Genomic DNA, 17,682 nt, shown 5'->3' on the forward strand with positions numbered 1-17,682 from the left:
GAGGGATGGAGAGGCAACTGAGAAGGGGGAAGTAATATTTATTTTGCGCAGACTGTGCAGGGCACTCTGATCATTTAGTCTATGATTAAATATTTAAACATCACGGGAGGGGGGGACAAATGACAGCAAGTTTAGAAAACAAAGAAAGAGAGGCTACCTAATTTAAATGTTTCCAGCTGATAGCCATCCTGCTGAGTTGTTTAGTTTTCTACAAGGAGTGAAGCACAGAATCATACTGTTTTTGAAACTTGTATGGTATCACACCATTAATTGCTTACATTTTCTTTAAATTCTTCTGGGAGTGTCAGGGCAGGGCGGGGAACATGATTTATAAAATTGCAGCTGCGGTTAATTCAATGCAGAAATCTCCCTCTCTCTAATAAGTATGGGCCATGAACATACTTTCCAAGCAAGATTAATAGATATTTTTTAAATATTTTTTCACTAATGTCATGATTACCACCCACTAACTTATTACTTTTTAAAGCTTTAATGTTGTGTGTTTGAAAGGATATTCTTCTGTTGGCTCTGTGGAAAGGGTCTTGCTCTTTATTTTTTGAAAAGTTTTCAAACATTTCAGATATCGTGTTAGAAAGATGTATTCTAATAGACTTTAAGATGAACAGCCACAAACTCAGCTACAGTAGTGTTCACAGTGCTGTGAAATTAAGTCCTAGAATATGGGGTGTTTGCTTGCTTGCTTAATTGGGTTCACTTACTCTGCTGTATTTGTGAAACTTCAAGAATGTAAATTTTCCAGTCAACACTCTGTCATATTTTGCTTGTTATCTGGTGAGCTAGTGCAGTTGGAAAGCAAATGCAAACAAGAGGGATACTCAGGGCCGGCCGGAGATATTTTTTGAGGTGAAGGGGGGGTGCTGAAAAGCGCCCCCGCCACCGGCCCCGCCTCCCGCGCCCTGGCCCCGCCCAGCGTGCCCTGCCCCCGCCTCCCACGCTGCGTGGGAGGCGGGGCCAGGGCGAATAGTGAGGGGGCGGGGCCAGAGTTGGCCCCGCCCCCGCCCAGCGTGCCCTGGCCCCGCCTCCCACGCAGCGTGGGAGGCGGGGCCAGGGCACGCTGGGTGGGGGGGGCGGGGCCAGAGCTGGCCCCGCCTCCCACACTACTCCCGCTCGCCCGTCTGGCCTTTTCTAGCAGGCCAGACTTCAGCGGAGGTCCCTCCAGGCCGCAATCGCGGCCTGGAGGGACCTCCGCTGAAGTCTGGCCTGCTAGAAAAGGCCAGATGAGCGAGCGGGAGTAGCGTGGGAGGTGGAGCCAGCTCTGACGCCGCTCCCCCCCCCGCCCAGCGTGCCCTGGCCCCGCCTCCCACGCTGCGTGGGAGGCAGGGCCAAGGCACGCTGGGCGGGGGGGGCGGCGTCAGCTGGCTCCGCCTCCCACTCTACTCCCGCTCGCCCGTCTGGCCTTTTCTAGCAGGCCAGACTGCAGCGGAGGTCCCTGCAGGCCGCGATTGCGGCCTGCAGGGACCTCCGCTGAAGTCTGGCCTGCTAGAAAAGACCAGACGGGCCAGGGCGCACTGGGCGGGAGGCGGGGCACCGTCAGGGCGGTGCCCCGCCTCCCGCCCAGCCTGACGGCGCCCCCCCGGGCCTGCGCCCGAGGCGGCGGCGTCAGGTGCCTCAATAGTGGGGCCGGCCCTGGGGATACTTGAGATTGGACATCCTCATCATTATCCTCCTTCCCCTCCTCCTTCTCAACTAATATACTCTTAGGGCCTTTCTACATTGGCCACATGCCTCAAATCTGGCCAGAATATGCTCCTCAAAGTCCAGATACATCCAGGGATTTTTGGCCTCTTAACCCAATTTTTCCCCATGTTAGCAGAAATCAGAGAATACTCCAGAGCTTCCCTGAAAATGCAGGGCAGTCTTGCATTTCAGGGTTTGTGGGCTGGGCTGTGGTGCAGGCTGGTTAGTAGCCAGCTGCAATAAATCACTATGACCAAGAGGTCATGAGTTCAAAGAGCATCCGACCATTAAAATAAGAAATAGCCCTGCTTATCGTTGACCTAAGCAACCCGAAAGATAGTTGCATCTATCAAGTAGAAAATTTAGGTACCACTTATGTGGGGAGGCTAATTTAACTAATTTATGACACCATAAAAATCATCCAGCAGGGTTTGGAATGAGGAAGTCACAGTGGATGATGGAGAAGCTGCTCCCCTGTGGCCGGAATTGAGCATACCTTCAGGAAGCTGGAAGCTGGAGAAGATTAAATTGCCTCTGTGTCTCTGTCTCTGTGTTCATACGGCATTGAATGTTTGCCATGTATGTGTACATTGGGATCCGTCCTGAGTCCCTTTTGGGGTGAGAAGGGCGGAATATAAATACTGTAAATAAATAAATAAATTGTGTGAACAACTGGATCAGTTCTAATTTGAATTGGCCCAGCCGTTCACAAGGGCCAGTGCTGCCATCCCAATGTCAGCAAAGGCACTCATGTGATCCAGGGAAAGAAGGAGGATTGCTTCTTCCTTTCCCCCCTGCTTTTTTTGAGTCATGCGGGTGCTTTTGTTGACATTGCATCTCTGTGGCTACTGCCGCAGTGTAAAAAAACAAAACAAAAAAAGGTAAAGATGACCACCAACAAGGTTGAACTGGGTAGTTGGGACTCCATCCCTGCCACTGCTGTGATTCAGTTGCAGAGGTTTGAAAATATGTTCGCAGAATTTGAAGCAAGTCCAAAGTAGTAATACTTGGGACTTGCCAGGGATTTAAGTGCCCATGTAGATAAGTAGTTCCCAATCTTTGGTTCTCCTGGTGTTTTGGACTTCAGCTCCCACAATTCCTAACAGCTGGTAAACTGGCTGGGATTTCTGGGAGTTGAAGTCCAAAACAACTGGAGGTCCAAAGGTTGGTGACCACTGATGTAGATGGGCTGTTGGTCAAGTTTTCTGTCTAAAAGAAATTGCACTGTTTTTCCACAACTGGCAAGCCATTCACGTTTTATGCAGTTCAGTGAAGATGTAAAATGAATGCAATCAAGATGGTTGAAGTGAGTTTATGAATCCAAAGGGGAAATCTCACCACATTTTGTTGCTTTCAGGGCACAGCTTTGAGTGTCTACAGTATTGAAATAATAGACATATGTCCTGTCCAACTCTTCAGGTTTTCTCCTTCTATCCTTCTCTGTCTTGATAATGATTTGGCATCCGGGGTTGTTGTATGTCTTTCGGGCTGTGTGGCCATGTTCCAGAAGCATTCTCTCCTGACGTTTCGCCCACATCTATGGCAGGCATCCTCAGAGGTTGTGAGGTATGGATATCCATACCTCACAACCTCTGAGGATGCCTGCCATAGATGTGGGCGAAACGTCAGGAGAGAATGCTTCTGGAACATGGCCACACAGCCCGAAAGACATACAACAACCCTGTGATCCCGGCCATGAAAGCCTTCGACAACACATTGATTTGGCATCCCTTTTTATATGATGAAGACATAAAAAATGAAACTACCCCTGAAACTTGTAGCTTGGCAGCTATTATAAGCTTGGAGTTAGGTTGGAAAAGGAGCATCTAAAGATGCAAGGAACAGCCAAGGTTGGAATCTTTAGTCTTTGTTTTGGATAGGAATCTTTAAATAAAGGGAGGCAAAGCCAAACAGAAATCTAGGTTTATAGTCTGTTGATATATCTTGCACTAAAGGAGTAGTCTCAACTTTGCCATGGACAGAATTCACTTAAAAAGCAAATTAAGAGCATCTCTCTTTTCCCCTGCTGCTATCTTTAAATTGCAACTACTTCGTCTACTACTTTGTCATGTACCAGCTTTCTCATTTTGTGATCTCTCATTACTACCTACTCATCTATCCTTTTATAGTATCAACCAATTGCCTAGCAAATTTTCCTTGTCGACTCAAGCCCTTCTTAAGTAGGCACAAACATATATCAATTCTTCAAGGAATGGTTGGGAAACAAGTAAACATTGCTGAAATCAAACTCTCATAGGCCTATCTGGCATAGTCAGTGGTCAAGGATGATGGGAGGTGCAATCCAACAACTTCTAACGGTGATATTAACTTTAGCGTATTTAAATTTGCATGCTGATGGGTTTTTTTAAGTTTTACACAGTGTCAGTTGGTGAATGCAATGCTGTTGGGGCCTTTAAACTCTAGGCTCAGTCAGAATGTTGAAAAAAACTTCCATTTTTGAATGTGGTAGAGGCTCCTTCTTTGGAGGCTTTTAAGCAGATGCTGGATGGCCATTTGTCGGGGGTGCTTTGAATGTGATTTCCTGCTTCTTGGCAGGGGGTTGGACTGGATGGCCCACAAGGTCTCTTCTAACTCTATGATTCTATGATTATGCTTGACCTATTTTGTGGGATAGAAATCAACAGCATTTACAGTTCAGACTAAATCACAGAATGAATTCATCATTCCACTGTCGTGGAAACCACTAGCTTTTAGTACTTTTGCGTATATATACATACATTGCCTTTACTATTTGATCCTTAAATTTATTTTTAAAAATATCAAAAAGTAATTTTCATTTAGCAGTTTTTAGGTTCATCAAGAGTTGCCCCTTTGAAAACTTTGTTTCTACTGTATTTTGTATTTGTATTTTGTATTTTCCAGTCCTAGTGAAAGTAGTATGCAATCCATAATTTCAGTATCTCTGCAACAAAATATATCTCTGCACTGGATTTAAAAAATATATATTGATTGAATTTCAGTCATGCATTTTAATATTAGATAACAGACACTTGTCGTACCAACTAGCTTTGTGTAGTGGTTTGAGTGTTATAGGACTCTGGGAGAACAGGATTCAAATCTCTATTCATCCGAAGAGGGAGACAGTGGCAAACCTCACCAAAATAAAGCTTGTCAGTTAGGGTCACCATACATCAAAAGACACACAACAAAAAGACCCCATGGTGGCAAATAACAAACTCAATATTTCAGTATGCTAAGAACACACATGTTAAAAAATGTAACCAAAAAACCCAGACCAGATAAAAATATTCTTTTATCTGTCTGTTTTGACCATGTTGTACCCTACCTCGAGCTGCAAGTAGAGGCGTGTAATAAGTTGTTGTTGTCGTCATCCATAGATCTAAAGCTATTAGATAAAATAATCCAGAAATAATGATCTTTAAAAGGAAGTTCTTTGCCTTTCAACAGAAACAGCAGAAGTCCCAAATTTCAGCGGGTCCTATTCCCAAAACTCTTCACATTTTGATAGGAAGTGCAATAGCTTTTTATGACAATCATAATATATAGCCACACTTGTGACAGACTGTGTAGTATAGTGATTTAAGTGTTAGAATGGGGCATCAGAAAACCAGGGTCCTCAACCATGGAAACCCTCTGAATGACCTTAGGGAAGTCACATTCGCAAAAACAGAGGAAAGCAATAGCAAAGCTCTCTGGAATAAATCTGGCCAAGAAGTAGATTTAGAGTTGCTCTAAGCTGGAAATGACTTGAACACACACAACAACAACAAACATGTTAATAGTGGAGAAGGTAGTCTTTCAGATAACCAAGCAGTTTTCCTGCAACAGTTCTCTCTATGGAAGCTACTATAATAATAACAAAAAAACAACGTTCTCTTGCTTGCACATGTGCCTTTTAAAAATTCAGCTCAAGTAGTTTGCTTATCATTTTTGACAGATTTTGTGCATGTGGATTTCAATATTTTATTGCAAATATACCTTAAGAGGGATGTATGAGCCCTGTTAGTACAGATATTCAAAGTATTTTTCCAGTGGATAAAATATACCTTATATAAAAATCTGTGCACGCTGAGTTAGAAATGCAGATGTGTAAGCATTGCACATTAATGACACTTCATATTGATATCTAGGCATGGTGTGATATCTAAAGGAAAGGCTCTGTGTTTCATTAGCAGTCACCTTAGCCATCAGTTCCTCCACGACTCGATCTAATAATGTTGAGAAGAAATAATATCTGTCACATTATGTAACACTTCCTCATAATGCACTAATTTTAATTCATTACAACTTAATAAAAAGTCTAATTTTACATTTGAAGGTCAATAAAATTAAATCATATGTTAATTAATCTTTAAAATAAAGTACCTATTATTATATTTCCAGGTGTTCATGGAAGACTAGGTTCCTTTGGGAATTCTCTGTTTTTCTATATTAAGTTGAAGTCACCATGTTGTTAGTCATTCAGAAAATAAGATGCATTCGTATTACAATGAGTGCTATTTGTCTGTCTCGGTTATCATTTAACCTTGTAATGGCTTTTCAAATAGCAATAGATTCATAAGTCTATATAGATCCTAGCATTTTTATTTTATCTTCTCAGTTGTCTGCTCACCAAGATACTGGGGTTCTTTGAAGACGTTGAACAAATATGATAAATTAAATATGAAAAAGCTCACAATAAATTTATTAAGGATAGTGAAGTTTAAAGGTAAACATTTTATACATAGTGACTAGAGAAAGTGCAGTGATACTTTGAGTTAAGAGTTTAACAGTTCCAACCCCCTGACCCCCCCCTATTTTTTAAAGAAGAAAGTGTACTTTATAAATAACAAATAATGTATAAATAAATACTCATTCACATGGAACAATAAAGATAGAAAGATCAACTTTTAAATGGTAGAAGCACAAAGTTGTGGTAAGGGAGCACAACACACAAAGTGAAGAGGCAGAAGCGCTATTTTCTTCATACTGTGCTTATTCCAGCCTCTCTCCCTCTCTTGCTCTCTCTCTTCATGAAGCCAAACATACCAGGGATAAAAACCAGACAAAATCAACTAACTCAAAGTTCCTCAAAGTGGACAAGAGCAAAGCAGATAGCAATCTCTCAAAGGAAACAAGAGCACAAGGCACCAAGCCTGCTCCCTTGATGCCTAAAGCCCCGTACTTTCGTGTTAGTGCTCCCTCTGGCACTAACTCTTAACTCAAAATGCTGTTTGTATGTCAAAGCGAGACATAGGCCAAGTGATGGCTTTTACCTCAAAACACTCTTAAGTTGGGATGCTCTTAATTTGAGGTAGCACTGTATTTTGACTTCATATCTTGATCATTTCAAAGACCTTTTGCATAAGGGTGCTTAATGTTTAGAAGGATCTACCGTGAGTTCTAATAGGGCTTTTGATTTAAGGCAGATAACCTCAAACTGTGGCGCTCCAGTTGTTTGGGACTCCAAATCCCTAGAGCCCTAGCAGACTTGTTCAATGGTCAAGAATTCTGGGAGCTAGAGGCCCAACAGCTGGAGTGCCACAGTTTGAGGATGCCTGATTTAAGGATTTGTAGAACAAAATTCAAGCCTGGGGGGTAGGGGGGGGCTTTTTTGAGATCAAATTTGCTTCACTATAAGCTGCAACACTTGAAGATTGTTGTAATTCCTACCTCCATTGTAGTCTTAGCAAACACACCTATAGGAGGATGCCTATTTGGATAGCTATAACAAACAAACAAAAAAAGGTTAAAAGGCTGTAATTTAACAGGATTTCAATAAAGAAACATATTATACTTAGAATAATCTCCCTATAACTACTCTTACACAACTACTATAGAAGAAATTGCTTAGAAATTGCTGATCCTAAACTAAATGCTGATTTGTGTAAACACCCTCAAAGATGTACTGTTGCAAGCATAAAATAACCTTATTAAGTTAAATGTTTTACTGTTAAATGTGTGCATCAAATCATAGTTTTGCAATAATATTATATTTAGATGCTTGATGCTACTTCCAGCTCCCACAGTATAGTGAGAGAATGGTTTTCTATACGGGGTACAGATTTTTTTTTGCCAAGCAAATGGAGGCTCTCTTAAGTGTGTATAGGTGCTCACACATTTCCAAAAATATTGTAAAGATGGTGTAGGAAAAGTAAAAAAGTGGTGTGGGTAGTGTCCAGAATGTATACATAACTTTGTTAGACAGGTAGCCTCTTTCATTCCAGATTCCCCAGCTAAAGAGAAAAAGAAAATGGCCATATTATGACTGTTTTTATGAGGAATTTAAAATGTGGATTTCCAGGTGCCATTTCCATGTATAAGCAAGACTCACATGCCTTCATACTTCTGCTGGTGCTGACCAATGGACATAACCAGCAAACACGTGGAAATGATTTTCCTCCTTAATTCCCCCCTCCCCCTGGTAAAATTAGCCATCCTCTCTCTAGCGCCCCCTTTTGGACTCCATTCGGATAATGGAACAGTACCATTACATGCATGTAATGAAGCTATGTGCCCGTAGCTTCAGAGCAAATGGGAAATTGGAGTAGAGTTAGATGATTACCAGCTGTAACTGTTAGCCAGAGCCGGTTACAACTTAGCAGAGTAACAAGGCACCTAGAGGAGGAGTTGCATTTTAGTTGAAGTGCAGGAATTTCCTGGGACCCAAGGCCACTCTCATAGGAAATTAGGAACTTAGAGGTTTGATTTAATGCTTAGATTAATTGATCGATAAAATATAAACCAGAAAAAGGGTAGTGGAGAGTGTCCTTTAAACCAATGAGATGTATGCGTGTCAGATGTCTGAATACTAGTCTATAAATTGTGCATTCTTGGACCAATTTACAGTTCTGACAATAACAGCCTGTAGTAGCCTGTATTATGTTGTATTTGTTCTGTCACTTCTGACTCTTCATGACTTGAAAGAGCTGGGAATGTTTAGCCTGCAGAAGAGAAGACTAAGAGGGAACATGATAGCCATGTATATATATGTGAGGGGAAGTCATAGGGAGGAGGGAGCAAACTTGTTTTCTGCTGCCCTGGAGACTAGGACACGGAATAATGGCTACAAACTAAAGGAAAGGAGATTCCACCTGAACATCAGGAAGAACTTCCTCACTGTGAGAGCTTTTTGGCAGTGGAACTCCCTCCCCCAGAGTGTGGGGAGTGTGCTCCTTCTTTGGAGGCTTTTAAACAGAAGCTGGATGGCCATCTATCGGGGGTGCTTTGAATGCGATTTCCTGCTTCTTGGTAGGGTTGGACTGGATGGTCCATGAGGTCTCTTCCAACTCTGTGATTCTGTGTTTCTGTGATTCATAGACCAGCCCACATCAGAGCTCCCTGTTGGTTGTTATCACCCCCAGCTCCTTCAAGGTTAAGCCAGTCACTTCAAGGATGACATCCATCCATCTTGTCCTTGGTCGGCTCCTCTTCCTTTTTCCTTCCATTTTCCCCAGCATCTGTATTATCCAAGCTTTCCTGTCTTCTCTTTATGTGACCAAAGAACTTCATCTTTGCCTCTAATGTCCTTCCTTCCAGTGAGCAGTTAGGCGTTATTTGGACTGGTTGGATCTTCTTGCGGTCCAAGGCACGCTCAAAATTTTCCTCCAGCACCAGTTCAAAAACGTCTATCTTCCTTTGCTCAGCCTTCCTTATGGTCCAGCCCTCGCATCCATAAGTTACTACTGGGAATACCATTGCTTTAATTGTGTGGACCTTTGTTGCCAGTGTGGTGTCTCTACTCTTTCCTGTTTTATCAAGATTGGTCATTGCTCTCCTCCCAAGAAGTAAACATCTTCTGATTTCCTGGCTGCAATCTGCGTCTGCAATAATCTTCGGCCCTAGAAATACAAAGTCTGACACAGCCTCCACGTTTTCTCCCTCTATTTGTCTGTTATCAATCAGTCTGGTTGCCATAACCATAATTGGCTTCATTGATGTTTAACTGCAACCCAGGTTTTGCACTTTCTTCTTTCACCTTGGTTAGAAGGCTCCTCAGCTCCACCTCGCTTTCATCCAATGAAGTGGTATCATCTGCATATCTAAGGTTGTTAATATTTCTTCCAGCAATTTTAACTCCAGCCTTGGATTCATCAAGCCCTGCACATTGCATGATGTGTTCTGCATACAAGTTGAATAGGTAGTTGGAGAGTATTCATCCGTATCGTACTCCTTTCCCAGTCCTGAACTAGTCTGTTGTTCCGTGGTCTGTTCTTACTGTTGCTACTTGGTTGTTACACAGATTCCTCAGGATACAGACTAGTTGACTTGGTATCCCCATACCACCAAGAACTTGCCACAATTTATTATGATCCACACAGTTGAAGGCTTTAGAATAGTCAATAATACAGAAATAGATGTTTTTTTTCTGAAACTCCCTACCTTCTTCCATTATCCAACAGATATTGGCAATTTGGCATCTTGTTCCTCTGCCTTTTCTGAATCCATCTTGTTCAACTGGCAACTCTCGCTACATGTATTGCTGGAGTCTACCTTGCAGGATCTTGAGCAATACCTTACTGGCATGTGAAATTAGTGCTACTGTACCAAAGTTAGTCTTTCCCTGTACTATACTTTTGAATAAAATTCTATTTTCAAAATGGACTTGTTTTAGAGACAGGCAAGGTTTGCATCTGATAAGAAAGAAGCAGGGGAGAAGCTTGCCCTTTGGCCTGGCCTTCCTAAATTGGACCTCATACAATTGTTATGATGTGTTTATCATTTATTTATTTCATACATTTATATCCTGTCCTTCTCACCCGGGGGGGAGGGGGGAGATTCAGGGCGTCTTCACAACCAGCAACCATTAGATGCCAAACACAACAATTATAAAACAATTACAGTTAAAACAAATAGTTAAAACATCAATTATAAAAACATCCATTTAAAATTACACAAGTTTAAAAAGAGCGAATTGTCTTAAGTACTGCTTTTAAAATAAAATGAGGTATGATTAGCAAGACTCTTTGTGCCTTTGTGTTTTCTTCTCATGTCTTAAGTTTTGTTCATTTTTCAAGTGCTGCTAAGACATTAGCCTGAATACCTGTGAGGCTAAAACTTTGGTCATGTAAGTAGGCCATGCTCCTACATGTAAGCTTATCTCTCCCATTCAGAAGAGTTTTGTAATGGTTCCAGCTTCTTTGGAGCTCTGTGTGGTCATGACACAATAGTCTAAAATAACTAGAGTGTGTGGAGATTTAAGATTTTGTAAAGAAAACATGCTCCTTTTAAGCATTCTTTAAATGCAGACAACATTTTGTTTAATAATATGACAAGCAAGATGTCAGAATTTAAGCTGAGCTATCTAACTTTGAAGCACAATACACTTTACCAGTTTTGAAGATCTCCCCAGCAACATACAGAAAAACATAGCATCATACTAGATATGGATTACATATTCATGAAACAGCAACTATAAACCATAATGGAAAATTAGTAAGCAGGCACCAAGTGAAAACTATTCATGTCAAAGCTTACATTTTATATTGTTATGGTTTGTAGTGGAAAGTGGCAGTTAATCAATGGTAGGGTTAGAATGCTTTGGAAATGCTTAATCTGCTTTTCCATGATATTCCTGATAACTTTGAGCTTCTTTCCATTTTGTGGAGGATATTACTTTCTTCAGAATGGTTGCACCATTCTTTATTCCTATTGTTTCTTTCTGAACTTGATGCATCAGTCAACATGTGAACTCATGTTTTCACCCCCAGTTTTAGCTTTAACATTTGTTTAGGCAAATGTTTGAACAGGTCTTCATTTCTTTTCCTGTCTTTCATAAACAACCTTCATGAATCTGCTGGTTTTCCCAAATCAGATGGTGAAACTATTTAAACTCATTCCCACAGATGATAGAAAAATTGCCATCTACTAAGAATGACAGTGAATGCACTGTCATCTGCCACTCTTTTCTCATCATATTCTTCAATTTTATTTGCTTGTTTCAAGTTTTATTTTTCAGAGTTTATAAACAAGTTTGTTTAAGCAGTACTGTTTCTGAGCGCAAATGACATGTGATATTATGGTACAAAGTTCCTTAGAGCAAACTAGGTAGATTTATGAGATTGTTGTTTTTTGTGTGTGATTGTCATATGGCTGTATTAGTATGCACCATTTTTAGTTCCTGATGACAAGAACGAGTTTCATGTGTTGAAAATGCTACCATCCAATACCTTCGTGTTTTACTGCCAAAACAAAGCTTCTTTTCTGATCTTCTGTACACCATACTTTTTCCTTCCTTCCTTTGTCAAATGGCAGAATAAACAAAGCTTATCAGCTTCAGACACTTTTAGATTATCTAGATCTATTTTGAACTGGCTTCAGAAGATGAGAAGTGTTATTGGTTACTCTGTGGCAGGCCCATAGCCAGGATTTTGATTCGGGGGGGGGGGGGGGCTGGGATTTTGGTTCGGGGGGGGGGGTCTGAGTCTGAGTGAGAGAGGGTCTACCCTAGCAAACCTTTTGTATCGTTATCCCAATACCCCCATGCATATTGGATATAGTGAGCATGGTGATCAGATCATGGTATGAATAAACATAATAGTTTAAATAATAAATATAAGGCCTTCTTGCGGACCACCCTGTGAATTTCGGGGAGGGGGGGCTGAAGCTCCTCAACCCCCCCCCCCCCCCCCGATTACATGCCTGCTCTGTGGGATAACCTATACTGTGGGGAAATTGGAGAAGTGTGACCATTTTGGTTCTGTTAGTTCTGTGTCTTTTGATACCACTAATTTAGGCAACCTTTTGGATCACTTGGGCAAAGCTGGAGTACAAAACATTCTATGGCTAACAGGTATAAGGTGTTCTGGGTAGCATCTGCTCTTGCTCTTGGAAACTTGTGCATCAGTGTTTTTCTTTCCCATATTCATTAGAAGGTACATGAAATACTTTTCTCACTAATTTGGAGAACTGTGGCATTGATATAATAATATCATTCAGTAAAGTATCTCCTGTCCCGCCACATCAGTTGTAGTAGTTCTTCATAAATTGTCACCAGAAATCAAAGACAAGTTGGATGAGGATAAACAAAATTGGAGCTCAGTCCAAAAAAGATAGAGATGCTGATGGCAGGAGGCACTGTCAACCAAGTTTAGTGGCTATGACTGGGCTTGAATGGGTTGTATAGGTTCACAATATTGGAGTACAGTGTTCCCCCGCTACTTCGCGGTTCGCTTTTCGTGGGTTTCCTCAGACGCGGGCCCCGGCTGAGGGGTGTGGTCTGTCCTGTCCTCCTCAGTTGCCCGCAAGCAGTGCCAGTAGGCCTGGCCTCTGCCTCAAAAACCACCAGGTCGGCGCGGGGCCTCTTTCCTCTCCTGCCCCGGCTGGATCCCTGAGGGCCCCATTCTGGATGGCGCCATCTCACATGGTGCTGTCTCTGCCGCCACCGCTGCTCCACACGCACCCCTCCACTGCCGCCAACACTCCACATGGAGCGTGCAGAGCAGCAGGGCGCACATGTGTGGAGCAACAGCGGCAGCGGCTGGGGTGTGCACGGAGCATTGACGGCAGTGGTGCCCCGCCTCCAAGTCCATGCACAAAGTCCTCCACAGCTTGATGGCCACGGCTTAATACAGTACGTACTATACATTAAGGGAAGGAGGGAGGCTATACAGTATTTATTAAGATAAATATAGCATCCCTACTTCATGGATTTTCACTTATCGCAGGTGGTCCTAGAACGGAACACCCGCGATAAGTGGGGGAACACTCTATACCTGAAACTGATCCCTCAGTATCCTGGGTCATCTGTATCCAGGAGCAATTACCAAAAGTTGTATTGGTATAACAAGAGATAAGCAATCAGAAATCCTGAGAATGTGCATGGACTTCAATGTTATAGTGTACTTTTACCTGAATTGCCCTGGGAAGCAATTTGGAAAGAAATAAGCAGCACAGCAGTTGCGTGATTCTTGTTGCAGGCATCATATAAGCGCCTTTCTCTGTGAGTTTCACTGATAACAGGTACCTTTCTTATTAAGGTTCAGGTTTTAGTGTTCATATCACTGCATATCATAGCCCTGAGATTTACAGGCAGACGTGTTTTCTACTCATACCTGCACACTTAAAATCTAACAGAAGGACATAGTTTCAGATGCCACAACTGCTTCTACAAGAAGCAGAGATTTGTCAGTATCTCTAGTACTATGAAATTCTCTCCCCAGGGAAGTTCAACAGGCACACTCTGTTAACAATCTTTGAGACATCTGTCAAGTTTTTTTTAAAAAAAAAATCTCTCAAGCTTTCTGAGATCTAAAATTGATTCTTAGTTTAATCTGAAGTGGGTTGCTTTTGTTTCCCTGTATTTTCTTTTATGGGCTTTTGCAATATGTTTTATGAAGATTCTAGAATATGTTTTGCTTTTACTATAGAGGCTCAAATGATTGAAAGTCAGTCTATAAATTTAAATATAAATAAGATTAATAAACCTTTCCACAAAATCTGTGGTTGAAAAAAAACACCAGAACAATTACCAGTGATTCATTCTCACATTCCAGGTGTTGTTCTGTATGCTTTGTGATTCCAAAGCAAGAATGCCTTGATTATGTCTCTCTCAACAGAATAAATGCCCCTGAAAAAAGATTGGTTTAGTATTTCCTAGCATCACAATAATATTTATATTCTTCATGTTATTCTCCCTCCCTCCTTCCCCCTCTCTTAACAGCTAGTCAGTTTTTTCCTTTGCCATTTCAGAGTTTTAGAAGATGTTTTCTTTGTATGCACTTCAGAATGACCCAGAGAATTCATTATATGTGTTATGTCAACCCTACATCTTACTTTATGATATATGGTCTTCTGTTTGAAGGGTTATATAGCCCAGACCCTATTCAATAAAGAGCAAAATGAAGGGAGAGCCAGAACATTGGAGTTGTCTACTGATAGCTTTTGGGCAGGCTCAGGGGGACATAATCTCCCCTGCTACAATGATGTTTACCTCATTTCTACTAGGCTTGTGCATTTCGGCTGAACCTTGCCCTGTTTCTGCTGGTCAGATACTGGTAGACCACTATATCTGTTTTTGCATGCCTCCTGAAAACAGGCATGTAGCCGGATGGCATTTTTGGATGGCAGCTGAAAAATAGAGCTAGATCCGGCCCATTGGCAGTAATGGGGAGGCTCCCCAGGCTCCCCTTCCCATCATTTTAGGCAATGGCATGGTTTGTCCTTATATCCTTTATTAAGACCTGGATTAAAAACCATCAGTTAAGATACCACTCTTTCTGCAATCCTTTCCCCTTCAGTATATAGAGGACAACCAGGTTTAATGCTTCCTTAAAGATGTTTCTACTCTAGAGGAGACAGACGCTGCAGGCAAACAAGTTCCCTCCTCTTTCTTCATGCAGCTTTCCAAGGCATTTTAAGGAGGCTCCCACTTCCCAAGGAAGAAAGAGCGATGACCTGGAGCTATCCTACCCTGGGCTTCCTTTAAAAAGCCCTCTCTTTTCTTTTGATTTTCAGTGCAGGTGCCATCTGGAGTGGTGCTTTCCTCCCCCCCCCCCTCACACCTTTCTGCTTCGGGTTTAGTGCTTTCTTAAAGATGTTTCTACTTTCTACTCTAGAGGAGAGATAACTAGGTAGTAGTAGTTTTCTGAGAATGTGACTTTTCTTTTTGTTTTATGGGATTACTATTAATAATTATTATTATCTTTTAGAAGTATTTTCTGAAGGAGAGCAGGGGAGGAGAAAAAAAAAAGCTAAACAAGTGACTCTCTCCAAGCCCCCACCCACCCAACTCACATGTTCCCAATTCCCAGTCAGTCCCCTAAATAAAAGGAATCAAGAAAATAAAGGAAAATCAAAAAAATTCAAGAGAGAGGCCAAGCCAGAATCCAAGCCAAAAAATACACTGAAACCAGGACCCAATTGTGATGCCAAATAGGGGAGGAGGAGCTGTGATCGACTCCCACGTGGTTCCGTTATGGATGGGAAAACGTGATGGCTGGGCCTTTGCCATTACAGCCATCCAGCAGAGCCAAAGAAACTGGTTTGGCTGAAGTAAAATGGCTAGAACTGTACACAACTCTAATTTCTATTTAAATTAGCTATGATACATCCCCCAGTGAACTCAACCAAACCCTATCTTTTCAGTGTTGCCCTCAAATGGTTAATTCTGAGTCTCTGCTCCCTAGAGCATAGTGATGACCAGCTATTTTCCTTTAGCTGGAGCAGACATGCTTAAAGATCACCTTAGGGCTTGAAATCCATGAGGATGACGTTACTGCTGTGTGTTCAGCTAAAGGGGAATAGCGGGATGCACCTCACTGTTGCCCACCATGAAAAATGCCTTCTTAAGGTGGCTCCTGTACTGAGAAGGTAGATTGGGAGTAATTTTGTTTTCAAATGGCCAGGCATAATTTATTCTCTATATCAGCTGTTCCCGAACTATGTTCCATGGAACCCTAGGGTTGTGGCGAAGCATCATAGGAATTCTGTGAAAAATCTTTTTAAAATCTTTCTAAAAGTTCATGCCAGGGTATGAATATCTTCTTGAAATTCTGCTTTAAACTCAAAATGTAAATCTCTTTATTTCCAAACTTACTATATTATGCAAGACCACCAGGCAATAGGAATAGACAAAAGAAGGAAGAACTTTGTGGGTTCACAATGTTCTGCTACTGCTTCTCTAGACCAACCAAAAAAGTATGTTACAATGGCATAAGCTGCACTTACTAATAGGATGCCTGCTTTTGTCTTGCTAAATAAGGATGTATCCATATTGAATGCATATATGCATCTTTTGTAATTGTATTTCACTGACTATTACTGTTATATTTTTATGCAGACACTTAACTGCTTATTCCAAATATAGTTTTACATATATGTGAGTCTGCTTGTTTGGTTTCAGCACCCAATTTTCCAAGTCCATGTAAATTTCAAATCGATTGCATCCATTCTAAACATAGATTGGTATGAAATCTTGGAATATATATATAAACATTTTCAAATAAACAAGAATATTTCCCTAAATTCTTCCAAACTGTCATTTTATGGCATTTCATTTTGTAGCACATTTTTTTCAGTTCATGAAACACAAGAACACTGCGATCTTGCATCAGCTTTTTTGTGCACCTTAACCTACAATTGCCGGGTTGATTTCTTTTATTGCAGGAAAAATTAGAGTCATTTTTCATTCACAGAATCTTATAGATGACTAAAACGAAGTGAATCTGTTTTTCTCATAGAAGCCATTTCTCCACTTACTTCTTCTAGATAAAACATAGTGATTTACCCATGCTGTGTACAAGAGATAAATATGCTACATTTTGGAAAAGAAATAAGATATGTAGGACCCAGCTTGGACAGTAACTGTATGTCTAGTCACTAGTCAGCCCTTGATTATTTTTTCATTTGAATATTCCTGACTTACCTAGTCTACAAAGAAGGCAAAGCATGAGATTTAATAGATCGGAAATCAAAAGAAATGGTGGTGTCAGTTCACTAGATCAAGAACTCACTAAGTTCTTGAGATGGTCCCACCTTTTCTTCTCCTCCCCCTCCTCCTCCTCCTCCTCCCAGACTTTGACTTTTTCAGCATAACATTCATTAGAGGAAAGGAAAGATATAAAAGAAATAAGCAACAAAGTCAACAAATGTAAAGAAGTAGATCTTATGGCCTCTTTGAAAATAAAATAATTAGACTTCATGACTTGATTAGATGTTCCCCATCACTACTGACCACAGTCTAAGTTTTTTGAACAATTGGGAAATATAATGAAATAATGAGTCATACTTAAGTTTGATGCAATTTGAGTTCCTCTTCACTGATCAGAAGAAAATAGCAAACATAAATGCTTTTGATGTATAATCCCAGGAGCCCAATATTCTCCTAGATATTCATGAGGTAGAACACAGAAATGTGCCAGAATTGTCTTATCATAGAAATATCCTCTAGTTGAAAGTTACAGATAGGGCCACTGGCTTTGCTACTTTTGTACTTGTTTTTTGAGTCCCTGAAAAAAGACAGAAGACTTGTCCTTACATTCTTTATAAAATTGCCTTCCCCCTTCCCCCCTATATATTTAAGCT

At 41.2% G+C, this 17,682-nt stretch overlaps 1 protein-coding gene across 5 annotated transcripts in view; it reads left to right on the forward strand.

Moving 5' to 3' along the window:
* Nucleotides 1–17,682, forward strand: part of macrod2 (mono-ADP ribosylhydrolase 2) — a 1,355,048-nt gene that overhangs the window by 1,233,120 nt on the left and 104,246 nt on the right. The window lies entirely within an intron of this gene.

The sequence above is a fragment of the Anolis carolinensis genome, chromosome 1 (genome assembly GCF_035594765.1).
Source record: "Anolis carolinensis isolate JA03-04 chromosome 1, rAnoCar3.1.pri, whole genome shotgun sequence".
Lineage (NCBI taxonomy): Eukaryota > Metazoa > Chordata > Lepidosauria > Squamata > Dactyloidae > Anolis > Anolis carolinensis.